The following is a 14,708-nucleotide window of genomic DNA, read 5'->3' on the forward strand; positions in this document are numbered from 1 at the left end:
AGCGACCCCATGGACTGCAGCCCACCAGGCTCCTCAGTCCATGGGATTTTCCAGGCAAGAGTACTGGAGTGGGGTGCCACAGAATAAGCATGGATAATCACTAATAAGAACTGAGTGCTGTTATCGGTCTTAAGCAAGCTCATTAACTTCGAGCACCAATTTCCTCACTTGTGAGGGTCTTTTTTTTTTTTTTTAAGTTTTTTTTTTAATGTGGATCATTTTAAAAATCTTTATTGAATTTGTTACCATATCGCTTCGTTTTGTGTTATGGATTTTTGGCCACGAAGGTATGTGGGATCATAGCTTCCCAACCAGGGATCAGGCCCACACCCCGTGCACTGGAAGGCAGAGTCTTAACCATTGGACCACCAGAGAAGTCCCTGAAGATGTATTATTGATGGACTCTATTCTATGGGGTTATTATGAAGATTGATAGGGAAAATATGTATAAAATATCCACCACAGTGCCTGGTGATGACAACTGCTCAATAAACGTTGGTCTCTTGACTTTCCTGTACTGACCAAGCACACTTCGACCAGCTCTACCAGAGAACCTTAACTGACACCTCTCTCGGACCTGGGGCGTACCAGGCAGGGAACTAGGCACATCCTACTCCTTCCCACACAACAGCCTCAAGTGCCAGGGGTTACCGATCCCCATTTTCCTGACCCTCTTTGCAGTGAACTCTACCCTGTAGCAGATCACTGAGACATAAAGTCCTAGCAGGTGCAAAGACACAAGACAGCAGTGACTGTAGGGTCGGAGGGACGCGCACTGCTCTGACCCGTGTATCTCTGCAGATGGCCAGGGAACTGGGTGTTCCAGGAGGGACAACCCCACCCCTATCTGGAGGACCACTGATCCATCCAATTTAACTCATCAAGTTGGTTTGGGGAGTGACCGAGAGAACTGAATGCCTTTTTCTGGTCTCTGGAGAGCCTTCGGGAGGTAATACAAATACCAACAGCCAATGTTAACTGAGCCTCTACCACAGGCCTAGCATGGCACTGATGGGTTCACACACGTCCTCTTCATTTCTGACACATGCAGGGGTGAGTGGCAGCTGAAAGTGAGACCTTAGTTCCCTGACCAGGAATTGAACTCTGGTCACCTGGGTGGAAACCTGGAATCTTAACCACTACACCAGGGGCCAACAGTTAGAGTCTAAATCCCCAGTCCTCATCTGCCTTGAGAGGAAAAATGTAACAAGGATATAGAAGGTATAATGGAAAGGAAAGTGTTTATTAGAAAAGCACAATACATATAGAAAGACACACGGGCGAACTCAGCAAGAGAGTAAAGAGAGTCACATCTTTGGGAAGTTTAAATCCTTTTTAGAGGGCAGTCTTCCAAATCTTTGTTTTCCTCTTGGCCAACTGTCTTTCTTTGACCCCATAGCTAATTTGTCTCAGGACCCTCTCCTGGGTGTGCACGTATCCTTAGCCAAGATGGATTTCAGTACAAGGGCATCTGGGTGTGTGGAGGGAGATGACGAGACTTACTATTGTTGTAACCATGCGTTCCGGGAAGCAAACTCACTCAGAAGAACAATGCAGATAGTGGAGTCTAGTTTATTAAACCAGCGGGCCCAAGGCAGAGTCTCCTCTTAACCAAGGACCCCAACCACTTTTTGTGAAAACCTTATATACCCTAAGTGTACTTGCTCAAACTCACCTTCCCAAATTCCTTGAAACTAGTCTGGACAAGGTAAAAGAGAGATATGATCAAAATTAACCCATGGTTCATGTGTCATAAGCCTAGATAGTTGAACAGTGGACATTTATCAATAGGCCTGTGATCATATCCCAATAAACATGATGGAATTTATGACTTTGTTCTGTTACAGAGATAATTAGCATATTCTTTTAGGTGACGGAGAGTCCAAGTACAAGTCCTGAGGCTCTTCCATCTGGGGGTCTGGTTTTCCATGGGTATGCCATTTCTATAGACACCCGGCACAAAGTTCAGAGTCCATTGGGAGGGTGACCTTGCATGTAGCCTAATGTTCGCAGCCTGGCCTAAGATGGAGTCCAGCTCTGTCTGTTTCCTCCTTCACTATGGTCTGGCACCCTTGGCCTTTTTGACCCTATGGAATCTTTCTGCACGTGTGTAGTGTCTCTTGTCCCAAGGATGGGAAATATGTGACCTCTACATGTTTTAAACAGGGCTTAGTCCCTCTCTGTTCCTGCCAGAAAGTGTCCAGTGTCTGGCTATTTAGCCTATTCCGGTTGTTTCTGTAGCAGAGTGCAGTCAGGAGACTGGTCATAAATACGGAGCGTGGAGCCCACTTGTCTCTTGCCTCAGGAAATGTAAACAGGAGGCTGGTAGTAAGTGTCCAACCTGGAGCCTGTCTCTTTCTTCCTCAAGAAGTGTGAACAGGGGGCTATTGTAAATGTCTAGCCTGGAGCCCATCTCTCTCCTCTCTCACCCTCATTTAATCCACACAACAGCCTTGCAACACAGATACTATTTTTGTCACCGTTTCTCAGACAAGGAAACTGAACTATCACGGGAGTGTATGTTCCTAGGTTATGTCTCTTCCACAACAAAGATCTGGAGTGATGGACATTAAAGCCCTCGGCATGTCACAGCTCTCGGGTCTTGGACAGACCATGGTATAGCTCTCAGGTCTCGAGCGGACCATGTTATAGCTCTTAGACAAATCAGTGTTACAGCTCAGTGTTACAGCTCTATTTTATTTAGAAGATAGCAGGAAAATCCATCTTCGAGGCGTGAGGGCATGTCGACCCAGAGACGCGAAGAGAAGAGTGCCCCAGCGCGTGCGCGTGAGAGAGAGAGCCACGCGAACGAGCTAGCTCAGGCTCCTCTTTTTATGTTTTCTCTCCCTGGGCCTGTCCTATGTAAATTGGGCCAGCCAGGAGTGTTATTTGTTTTACCTGAGGTCCTCACTCGGGTCCTCGGACCTTGCTTTGTTCAATTTTCACCAGCTTTTCTCTTCCTTATCTTTTAGCCACTACCATTCTGCATTCTGGACTCCTTTTCCCTATGCTTATTATCAAACATGAACCTAAAGAATGAAGCAACCTTCCCAAAGTTGCTCAGTTGATCAGTCGCAGAGCCAGGACCCAAATCCAGGTGCAAAGCAGATATTTGTTTGGGATTTGTTTGGTGAAGATGCAACCTTAGCTCATAGCCTTCAGGGGTTCTGCACTCCTGGCCCCTTCTCCCCATGAGGAGCCCCAGCTCCCCAGGTCTCCACAATGCATTATCCATGACAGAAGGACACCTTCTTACAACCACCAGCCACCCCCGACCCTGACCCCTGCCCCGTATTGGGCTGAGGCCCTGTCCCCCCTCCCCCACCCCAGCCCTTTCTGTTGCTCTCTGCACGCAGAGTCTTTAGCCAGGGATAGGCAGGAAATCGCTTTCTTTGTCCCAGCAACCTGTTTAGGGGAAGTGCTGGGAGACTTTTTTCCACTCCCAACAGGCCATCTCTCTGGCTCTCCCATTGCAAACTTCCTGCTTCCTGCACTGTTGAGATTAGATTTCTGTTTGTGATCAAAGAAGGGTGGCTTGTGGCCGTTCTATCCAGAGACTGGTAAGAAATAGGCACTTGGGTGGAGAGGCATCTGGCTGCTGTCATCATTGTCGTTACCTGAGATCTGCTGAGCGCCCCGGAGTGCCTACCCTAGACTTGGGAGTGCTCAGAAGAGGACAAAGTCAAGAGAGACGGAGTGAGCTTCCTGCTGCCAGGATGTCTACATGCAAATCTCCACCTGCAAGTCAAATACCCCAAAGCCTGGTGCACACAGGTGTGTTCAGATAAACTCATCCTGTAGGAGGGGTTCGAGAGTATAAGCAGGCTTTGCAACCAGCAGGAGGACTTCTTAAAACAGAGCACTGCACTCCACCCCCAGGGGGCCGCACTTTGAGAACCAGCACACTAACAATGCACGTACCAAAAGCACTGAGGTACCTACACATGTGTTCCAACGCATGTACATGCACAGACATAACTTGCTCATAACTTGCTACCTCTTCAGCATCCTCTGGCCCCACTCTCCCCTTCAGTCTTTGGGCTTCCGCTTCTCCAACCTTCTCTGCATCCTTCAAGTCCTGCTTCTCCTACCTCAGGAGGAAAAAGAGATAGGAAAGCAACAAATCAAGGCAGAAATGCTCCTGTGTGGTGTGGGCAGGTGTATAAAAAGGATGCTTCCTGCCTGCGTATCAGCAAACAGAGGGTGTTGCGGCCAGGAAGCCGCTGCAGCCACCCTGCCGGTGTGCCCTGAGGGAACTCAGGATGGAGACAAACAGGCTGCCTGCCGTCAAACCACCAGCCTCTGTAGCTGCCCTCAACTGACTCTGAAGGGATCCAGGATGGAAAAGAACAGGATACTGACCCTATATAATTAAGGAGCATATCAAAGAAATGATTTTTTTTCTTTTTGCTGCTTGGCATGCAGGATCTTCAGCATGTGGGATATTAGTTCCCTGACCAGGAATGGAACCCATCCCCCCTGCAGTGAAAGCACAGAGTCTTAACCACTGGGCCACCGTGTATGTCCCCAAAGGAATGATTTCATTAAGCTAGACTCTTGCATCTTTCCATACAGAGAAAATTGCTAAAGTTCTGGGAAAACAGACTTAGACTCTGTGGAGGTGTAGAAGTTAAACAAACTCTTCTGAAAAACAGCAGAGCATTTTCAATAAATACACAGACAGCCCTACTTAAAAGAATGTACATTTAGGAGATCATTGCTTCAGGATGAAGCATGCACAAAGAAATTTATGACATTAGTGTTTGTAATGTCAAAATCTGAAAACTAACTATCCTATTTAAACATCACCTAATTAAATTGGTACATGGATACTATGGGGGCTTCCCAGGTGGCACTAGTGGTAAAGAACCCACCTGCCAAGCAGGAGACATAAGAGACTTGGATTCAATCCCTGGGTTGGGAAGATCCCCTGGAGGAGGGCCTGGCAACTCCACTCCAGTATTCCTGCCTGGATAATTCCATTGGCAAAGGGGTCTGGAGGGCTACAGTCCATGAGGACGCAAAGTCAGACACGACTAAGCACACACATATACATACATACTATGGAGTATTCTACAATTATTAAATATGATAATATCCACCCCCTTGGGGAAGATGTATATCTCTTACTGTTGAGAATAAAAGGAACCAAGATACAAAATAATCTGTAAAATATGACCCCACTCATATAAAATTGTAGACCTCTCTCTATGAATGCATAGAGAGTGTTCTAGAAAGATTTTACCAAAGTGCCAATAATATATACTCCTGGATGGTGGGATTTAAAGTGATTTTCACTTTCTTCTTTGCAGTAGTACCTACTATTATAATGGTTGTTGAGTAATTAAATAAGATCATAAACTGATGATATGGAAAGTTTATGCTTGACAAATAAACAGTACCTTTTATATATATTATTTTATAGTTTTTGGGATTGTTTGGATTTTTAAAAAAATGCTTCTATAGTGAGAAATCCCTGTAGGAGGACATGGTGACCCGCTCCAGTATTCTTGTCTGGGAGAATCCCCATGGACAGAGGAGCCTGGCGGGCTGCAGTCCATGGGGTCTCAAAGGGTCAGACACGACTGAGCCACTAAGCACAGCACAACACATAGTGAGAATTAAATTACAAAATTACAAATACAATCAAGCTTTAAAAGAAAAAGGCCACAGTAGAAAGGGAGGGGATGCCATGATGTGGGTGTGTGTCCCCGACCCCAACCACAGTCCTGCTCCCAGCATTCAGTGCAGTCCTTGGACTAGTGAGTGCCGGTGACAGTGTGTTGAATCCAGCAGAATTTGGGGCATCTATTAATCCTGTTAGGAGGGTTATCAGAGAAGAACGTGATGAGAAGAAGAACGTTCTGATCTCTAGTCCCAACCTCAAAGCAGACCCCACCCAGATTTCATCTCTCATATTGAAACTCTGGGCCATGCGTCTTCCCCAGTCCCAGGCAGAATGATCGAAGTGTTTCTTATGAGAAGTGGAGCACTGGCTGGGGATGCATCAAGCCCAGGACGTTAAGAAATGCAAATTCCCGGCCACTCTTCCTTATCCCACCCACTGAGCTCTTCACTAAATTACAATTAAATAAGCATCCCTCTTCTTCAATAAGACCCAGCATCACCACATAAAGCTGACAGCCTTAGCCCTCTACATAGGTGAGATTGTTCACTTTTTCCTGAGAGTGAGCGGGGAGGGTGAGATCAAGATATGGTTCCGGTAGAATTTCCAGAAAGTGCCTATCCAAAATCAATACCTGTGGATTTCCCTTTTTTGTCTTGTGTGGTCTAATATGTGCACGTGAGCCAAGTCTCTTCAGCTGTGTCCGACTCGGCATCCGCCTGGTCTGTAGCCCACCAGGCTCCTGTGTCCATGGGATTCCCTAGGTAAGAATGCTGGAGTGGATTGCCATGCCCTCCTCTAGGGGACCTTCCTGAACCAGGAATCAAACCCCCATCTCCTATGTGTCCTGCATTCCTAGGCAGGTTCTTTACCACTAGCGCCACCTAGGAAGTCCCTTGGCCTAATGCAGCTGTCCTCAAAGTGTGGTTGCTGAGGACCCCAGAAGGTGTCCTGAGACCTTTCAGGGGATCTGCAGTGTCAAAACTATTTTCATAATAATGCTGTGATGTCATTTTCCTTTTTCACTGTGTTGACTTTTGCACCAATAATACAAAAGTAATGGTACGCAAAACTATCACGAATTAAGGCTGCTTACCATGAATTGAGCCCATCTTTGATGAAATGTTCCCTTGGTATCTCTAATTTTCATGAAGGGATCTCTAGTCTTTCCCATTCTGTTGTTTTCCTCTATTTCTTTGCATTGATCGCTGAGGAAGGCTTTCTTATCTTTCCTTGCTAACCTTTGGAACTCTGCATTCAGCTGCTTATATCTTTCCTTTCCTCCTTTGCCTTTTGCTTCTCTTCTTTTCACAGCTTTTTTTTTTTTTTTTCACAGCTATTTTTAAGGCCTCTGGACTTCCCTGGTGGCTCAGATGGTAAAGCGTCTGTCTACAATGCAGGAGACCCGGGTTCGATCCCTGGGTCGGGAAGATCCACTGGGGAAGGAAATGGCAACCCACTCCAGTACTATTGCCTAGAAAATTCCATGGACAGAGGAGCCTGGTAGGCTACAGTCCATGGGGTCACAGAAAGTCGGACACGACTGAGTGACTTCACTTCACTTCACTTTTAAGGCCTCCTCAGACAGTCATTTTGCTTCTTCGCGTATCTTTTCCATGGGGATGGTCTTGATCCCTGTCTCCTGTACAATGTCACGAAACTCTATTCATAGTTCATCAGGCACTCTATCAGATCTAGTCCCTTAAATCTATTTCTCACTTCCACTGTATAATCATAAGGGATTTGATTTAGGTCATACCTGGAAGGCCTAGTGGTTTTCCCTACTTTCTTCAATTTAAGTCTGAATTTGGCAATAAGGAGTTCATGATCTGAGCCACAGTCAGCTCCCAGTCTTATTTTTGCTGACTGTATAGAGCTTCTCCGTCTTTGGCTGCAAAGAATATAATCAATCTGATTTTGGTGTTGACCATCTGGTGATGTCCATGTGTAGAGTCTTCTCTTGTGTTGTTGGACGAGGGTGTTTGCTATGACCAGTGCGTTCTCTTGGCAAAACTCTATGAACATTTGCCCTGCTTCATTCTGTACTCCAAGGCCAAATTTGCCTGTTACTCCAGGTGTTTCTTGACTTCCTACTTTTGCATCCCAGTCCCCTATAATGAAAAGGACATCTTTTTTGGGTGTTAGTTCTAAAAGGTCTTGTAGGTCTTCATAGAACCATTCAATTTCAGCTTCTTCAGCGTTACTGGTTGGGGCATAGGCTTGGATTACTGTGATATTGAATGGTTTGCCTTGGAGACGAACAGAGATCATTCTGTCGTTTTGAGACTGCATCCAAGTACTGCATTTTGGACTCTTTCGTTGACCATGATGGCTACACCATTTCTTCTAAGGGATTCCTGCCCGCAGTAGTAGATATAATGGTCATCTGAGTTAAATTCACCCATTCCAGTCCATTTTAGTTCACTGATTCCTAGAATGTCGACGTTCACTCTTGCCATCTCTTGTTTGACCACTTCCAATTTGCCTTGATTCATGGGCCTAACATTCCAGGTTCCTATGCAATATTGCTCTTTACAGCATCAAACCTTGCTTCTATCACCAGTCACATCCACAACTGGGTATTGTTTTTGCTTTGGTTCCATCCCTTCATTCTTTCTGGAGTTATTTCTCCACTGATCTCCAGTAGCATATTGGGCACCTACTGACCTGGGGAGTTCCTTTCAGTATCCTATCATTTTTCCTTTTCATACTGTTCATGGGGTTCTTAAGGCAAGAATACTGAAGTGGTTTGCCATTTCCTTCTCCAGTGGACCACATTCTGTCAGACCTCTCCACCATGACCTGTCCGTCTTGGGTGGCCCCACACGGCATGGCTTACTTTCATTGAATTAGACAAGACTGTGGTCCCTGTGATCAGATTGGCTAGTTTTCTGTGATTATGGTTTCAGTGTGTCTGCCCTCTGATGCCCTCTGGCAACACCTACCATCTTACTTGGGTTTTTCTTATCTTGGACAAGGGGTATCTCCTCACGGCTGCCCCTCCTGACCTTGAACATGGAGTAGCTCCTCTCAGCCCTCCTGGGCCTGCACAGCCGCTGCTCCTTGGACGTGGGGTAGCTCATCTTGGCCGCAGCCCCTGACCTCGGACGCGGGGTAGCTTCTTTCAGCTGCTCCCGTGCCATCTCAGCCTGACGCTCTCAGTCACTGCCTCTGACTTTGGGCAAGGGGTAGCTCCTCTTGGCCATGCTTCTGCGTGGTCCTAACAGAAGCAGAAGATATTAAGAAGAGGTGGCAAGAATACACAGAACTGTACGAAAAAGATCTTCACGACCAAGATGATCACGATGGTCTGATCACTCACCTAGAGCCAGACATCCTGGAATGTGAAGTCAAATGGGCCTTAGGAAGCATCACTACGAACAAAGCTAGTGGACGTGATGGAATTCCAGTTGACCTATTTCAAATCCTGAAAGATGATGCTGTGAAAGTACTGCACTCAATATGCCAGCAAATTTGGAAAACTTAGCAGTGGCCACAGGTCTGGAAAAGGTCAGTTTTCATTCCAATCACAAAGAAAGGCAATGCCAAAGAATGCTCAAACTACCACACAATTGCACTCATCTCACACGCTAGTAAAGTGATGCTCAAAATTCTCCAAGCCAGGCTTCAGCAATATGTGAACCGTGAACTTCCAAATGTTCAAGCTGGTTTCAGAAAAGGCAGAGGAACCAGAGATCAAATTGCCAACACCTGCTGGATCATCAAAAAAGCAAGAGAGTTCCAGAAAACATCTATTTCTGCTTTATGGACTATGCCAAAACCTTTGACTGTGTGGATCACAAGAAACTGTGGAAAATTCTTCAGGAGATGTGAATACCAGCGCACCTGACCTGCCTCTTGAGAAACCTGTATGCAGGTCAGGAAGCAACAGTTAGAACTGGACATGGAACAACAGACTGGTTCCAAATAGGAAAAGGAGTACATCAAGGCTGTATATTGTCACCCTGCTTATTTAACTTCTATGCAGAGTATATCATGAGAAACGCTGGGCTGGAAGAAGCAGAAGCTGGAATTAAGATTGCTGGGAGAAATATTAATAACCTCAGATATGCAGATGACACCACCCTTATGGCAGAAAGTGAAGAGGAACTAAAAAGTCTCTTGATGAAAGTGAAAGAGGAGAGTGAAAAAGCTGGCTTAAAGTTCAACGTTCAGAAAACTAAGATCATGGCATCTGGTCCCATCACTTCATGGGAAATAGATGGGGAAACAGCGGAAACAGTGTCAGACTTTATTTTTTCGGGCTCCAAAATCACTGCAGATGGTGATTGCAGCCATGAAATTAAAAGATGCTTACTCCTTGGAAGGAAGGTTATGACCAACCTAGACAGCCTATTAAAAAGCAGAGACATTACTTTGCCGACTAAGGTCCGTCTAGTCAAGGCTATGGTTTTTCCAGTGGTCATGTATGGATGTGAGAGTTGGACTGTGAAGAAAGCTGAGCACTGAAGAATTGATGCTTTTGGACTGTGGTGTTGGAGAAGACTCTTGAGAGTCCCTTGGAGTGCAAGGAGATCCAACCTGTCCATTCTGAAGGAGATCAGCCCTGGGATTTCTTTGGAGGGAATGATGCTAAAGCTGAAACTCCAGTACTTTGGCCACCTGATGTGAAGAGCTGACTCATTGGAAAAGACTCTGATGCTGGGAGGGATTGGGGGCAGGAGGAGAAGGAGACGACCGAGGATGAGATGGCTGGATGGCATCACTGACTCGATGGACATGAGTTTGGGTGAACTCCGGGAGTTGGTGATGGACAGGGAGACCTGGCGTGCTGCGATTCATGGGGTCGCAAAGAGTCGGACATGACTGAGCGAATCAACTGAACTGAACTGAACCATGAATTGAGGCCATAGCACCAAACTGTGTGCATAGTCACTGCATCCTTCAGCCGCACAAATTTGCCAGATTTTAAGAGCATCTTTGATGAAGTGGTAGTAGTAGTGTGCCTGTTGAATCATGTCCGACTCTTTAGGACCCCATGGACCGGAGCCCACCAAGTTCTTCTGTCCATGGGATTCTCCAGGTCCAGGCAAGAATACTGGAATGGGTTGTCGTTTCCTTCTCCAGGGGATCTTCCCAACCCAAGAAGTGAACCAGTGTCTCTTCTCTTCTGCATTAGCAGGCGGATTCCTTACCACTGAGCCCAGGGAAGCCCCTCAGTGAAGTGGTAGAAGTTATTAATTATTGAAAAGTATTCATTATTTAGTCTCAGTCTTGAATACATGTCTTTTTAGTTCTCGGTGTGAAAAATGCTAAGTGTGAACAAGGCACTTTGGTTGCATCCCAAAGTGCTAAGTTGTCTTGAGGAAAAACACTTGCATTTTCGAGCTGAAGCTGAACTAGCCACTTTTTTCATGAAATACCATTTTTCCTTGAATGAAAATTAACAGACAAATGGCTATTCAGACTGGATAGTTGGCAATCGTTTTCTCAAAAATGAACAAAATGAGCTTGTCACAGCAAGGAAAAGAACAGACAATACAGACAATATTTGTTGCTAGGGACAGAATTTAAACTCTCAATTGAAAATTAGAATTTTGGAAAATGTGCATCCTTCCCCATGGGGCTTGACTGATTTCCAATCCTTAAATACTCTTCTAATGAGAGCAGTAGAGATGTTAACACAAATTATTTTTGGTATTGTATAATGAAATATGTCAGCGTTTGGAAGATGTTCATAACTCAGGATCAATATTTTCCAAATGACAAATTCATTATGTTACAAAATTAGACATGGGTCAAAGACCCATCTGTTCAGGGCTTCCCAGGTGGCTCAGTGTTAAAGAATGCAGCTGCCAAGCAGGTAACATGGGTTCAATCCCTGGGTCAGGAAGATCCCCTGGAGAAGGAAATGGCAATCCACTCCAGTACTCTTACCTGGGGAATTACATGAAGAGAGGAGCCTGGTGAGCTACAGTCCATGGGGTCACAAAGAATTGGACACAGCTGGGTGACTATACAACAACAAAGACCCATTCAGAGTGCAACAAAGACCAGAGATTTTAAAGTAACCGAGTAAAAAAGTTCATTGACAGGTTTTCGATTTCACATTGCACCTGACCTTTAAGAAACCGCCACTTGTCAAGTCTGAGTACACTAAGTATCAAAAAAAGTATTCATAAGTATCTGAAAGGCTAATAAAATATATTTCCACTTTCCAACTCTGTATTTGTATAATACTGAATTTTCTTTGTGTATTTCAACCAAAACAGTGTATCACAACAGAGTGAACACTGAAGGAAAAATGAGAATCCAGGTCTTTCATTAAGCCAGACGTTAAAGACAGTTGCAAAAATACAAAACAATGCTACTCATCTCCCTCTCTTTTGTTTAAAAATATTATTTCAATAAAAACATTATTTTCATTAATATTTAATTGCTTAGTTATAAATATAATGAAATGGGAACAGGATCTATATGCTAAAAATGACAAAATCTAGATGAAGGAAGTCAAGGAAAATCTAAATAAATGGATAGATACGTCATGTTCATGGTTTGGAAGACTCAATGGTTAACGTGTTAATTCTCTCCCAGTTGATTGTAGATTTACACAATCGCAGTCAAAATTCCAACAGCTTTCTTTATAGATTAAGCAAACTGGTTCTAAAATTTCTATGGAAACGTAAAGAGCTAGAATAACCAAAATGATGCTGAAAAAGAACAGACTTGGAGGACTCACCCTGCCAAATTTAAGATATACTATGTTCCTGTTGTTTAGTCACTAAGTTGCGTCTGACTCTTTTGTGATCCCATGGACTGTAGCCAGCCAGTCCATGGGATTTTCCAGGCAAGAATACTGGAGTGGATTGCCATTTCCTTCTCCAGGGGTCTTCCTGACCCAGGGATCGAACCCATGTCTCCTACATTAGCAGGCAGTTTCCTTACCACTGAGCCACCTGGGAAGCCGAAGACATACTATAAGACAGGGTGGCATTGGTCAAGGATAGACACACAGACTGGGGCTTCCCTGATAGCTCAGTTGGTAAGGAATCCGCCTGCAATGCAGGAGACCCCGGTTCAATTCCTAGGTCGGGAAGATTCGCTGGAGAAGGGATAGGCTACCCACTCCAGTATTCTTGAGCTTCCCTTGTGGCTCAGCTGGTAAAGAATCTGCCTGCAATGTGGGAGAGCTGGGTTCGACCCCTGGGTTGGGAAGATCCCCTGGAGACGGGAAAGGCTACCCACTTCCGTATTCTGGCCTGGAGAATTGCATGGATGGATGGATGGTATTGTCCATGGGGTCTCCAAGAGTCGGACACAACTGAGTCAATTTCACTTTCACTTTCAGACACATAGACCAATGGAACAAAATAGAGTCTAGAAATATACCTGCACAAACATGCTCAATTGATTTTTGACAAAATGCAAAGACACTTGGATAGGGAAAGTTGCAGTCTTTTCAACAAAAGGTGCTAGAACAACCTGGCATCCATTTGCAAACAAAGAAACAAACAAACAAAAATAGACCTCAATCTATAACTCAATGGCATCCAAAAAGTAACTCCAAATGCTTCTCAGATTCAAGTGTAAAACTTCAAACAATAAAATTCTTAAGAGAAAAGATCTTGCGCTTGGATTTGGCAGAGTTCTTAGCACAATCCGAAAAAAAGAAACCTGATAAATTGGAATTCACCAGATTAAAAACTTGTTCTGTAAGGACACAATTAAGAGAACAAAAAGGCTGGTCATATGCAGAGAAAATATTTACAGATCATATATTCAACGAAGACTAGTGTTTGAACTATGTAAAGAACGCTCAGGACTTCCCTAGTAGTCCAGTGCTTAAGACTCTGAGCTGCCTGTCCAGGGGATGTGGGTTTGATCCCTGGTCAGGGAACTAAGATCCCACATACTGCCTGGCATGGCCAAAAAATAAAGGTAAATAAATAAATCTCTGAAAAGAACTCTCAAAACTCAACAGTAAGAAACAAACCAACAAACAGGCAAAGGATCTGAACAGGAATTTCACTGAAGATGATAGGTAGATGACAAATGGCACATAAAAAGACGCTCAATATCATTAGTCATCCGAGAAATGCAAGCTAAAACCACCATGAGATGCCGCTGCACATCTATTAGCAGGGCTGCAATAAAAAGCACTGACAATACCAAGACCTGGAGCGGATACAGAGAAACTAGAGCTCTTTCTTTTTTATTGGCATACAATTGCTTCTCAGTGTTGTGTTAGTTTCGGCTGAACAGTGAAGTGAAGGAACCACCACTACTACTGCTGCTAAGTCACGTCAGTCGTGTCCGACCCTGTGCGACCCCATAGACGGCAGCCCACCAGGCTCCGCCGTCCCTGGGATTCTCCAGGCAAGAACACTGGAGTGGGTTGCCAGTTCCTTCTCCAATGCGTGAAAGTGAAAAGTGAAAGTGAATTCGCTTCAGTCGTGTCCGACTCTTAGCGACCCCATGGACTGCAGCCCACCAGGCTCCTCCGTCCATGGGATTTTCCAGGCGAGAGTACTGGAGTGGGGTGCCATTGCCTTCTCCGGAAGGAACCACATATATGCATATATCTCTTCTTCCTTGGATTTCCCTCCCATTTAGGTCACCGCAGAGCATTGGGTAGAGTTCCCCATGTTATACAGTAGATTCTCATGAGTTACCTATTTTATACATGGAGCAACTAAAACTCTCATGCAGCAGGTGGGAATGTAAAAAGGTACAGCCCCTCTGAAAACAGCCTGGCAGTTTCTTACAGAGTTAAACATATGATAACCATAATGTCAGGCTTCCCAGGTGGCGCTCGTGGTAAAGAACCCGCCTGCCAATGCAGGAGACATAAGAGATGCAAGTTCGATCCCTGGTTCAGGAAGATCTCCTGGAGGAAGGCAAGGCAACCTACTCCAGTATTCTTGCCTGGAGAATTCCATGGACAGAGGAGCCTGGCAAGCTACAGTCCGTAAGGTCGCAAAGAGTCAGACATGACTGAAGTGACTTGGTATGCATGCATGAAACCATGATGTCACCTAGGGTAATTTATCCTAGAAGAATGAAAACTTGGGTTCACATGATAATCTGTATACAATCATTGAGATCTATGGTGATCTTGATT

Source organism: Ovis aries, chromosome 15, assembly GCF_016772045.2.
Source record: "Ovis aries strain OAR_USU_Benz2616 breed Rambouillet chromosome 15, ARS-UI_Ramb_v3.0, whole genome shotgun sequence".
NCBI classification, from domain to species: Eukaryota; Metazoa; Chordata; class Mammalia; order Artiodactyla; family Bovidae; genus Ovis; species Ovis aries.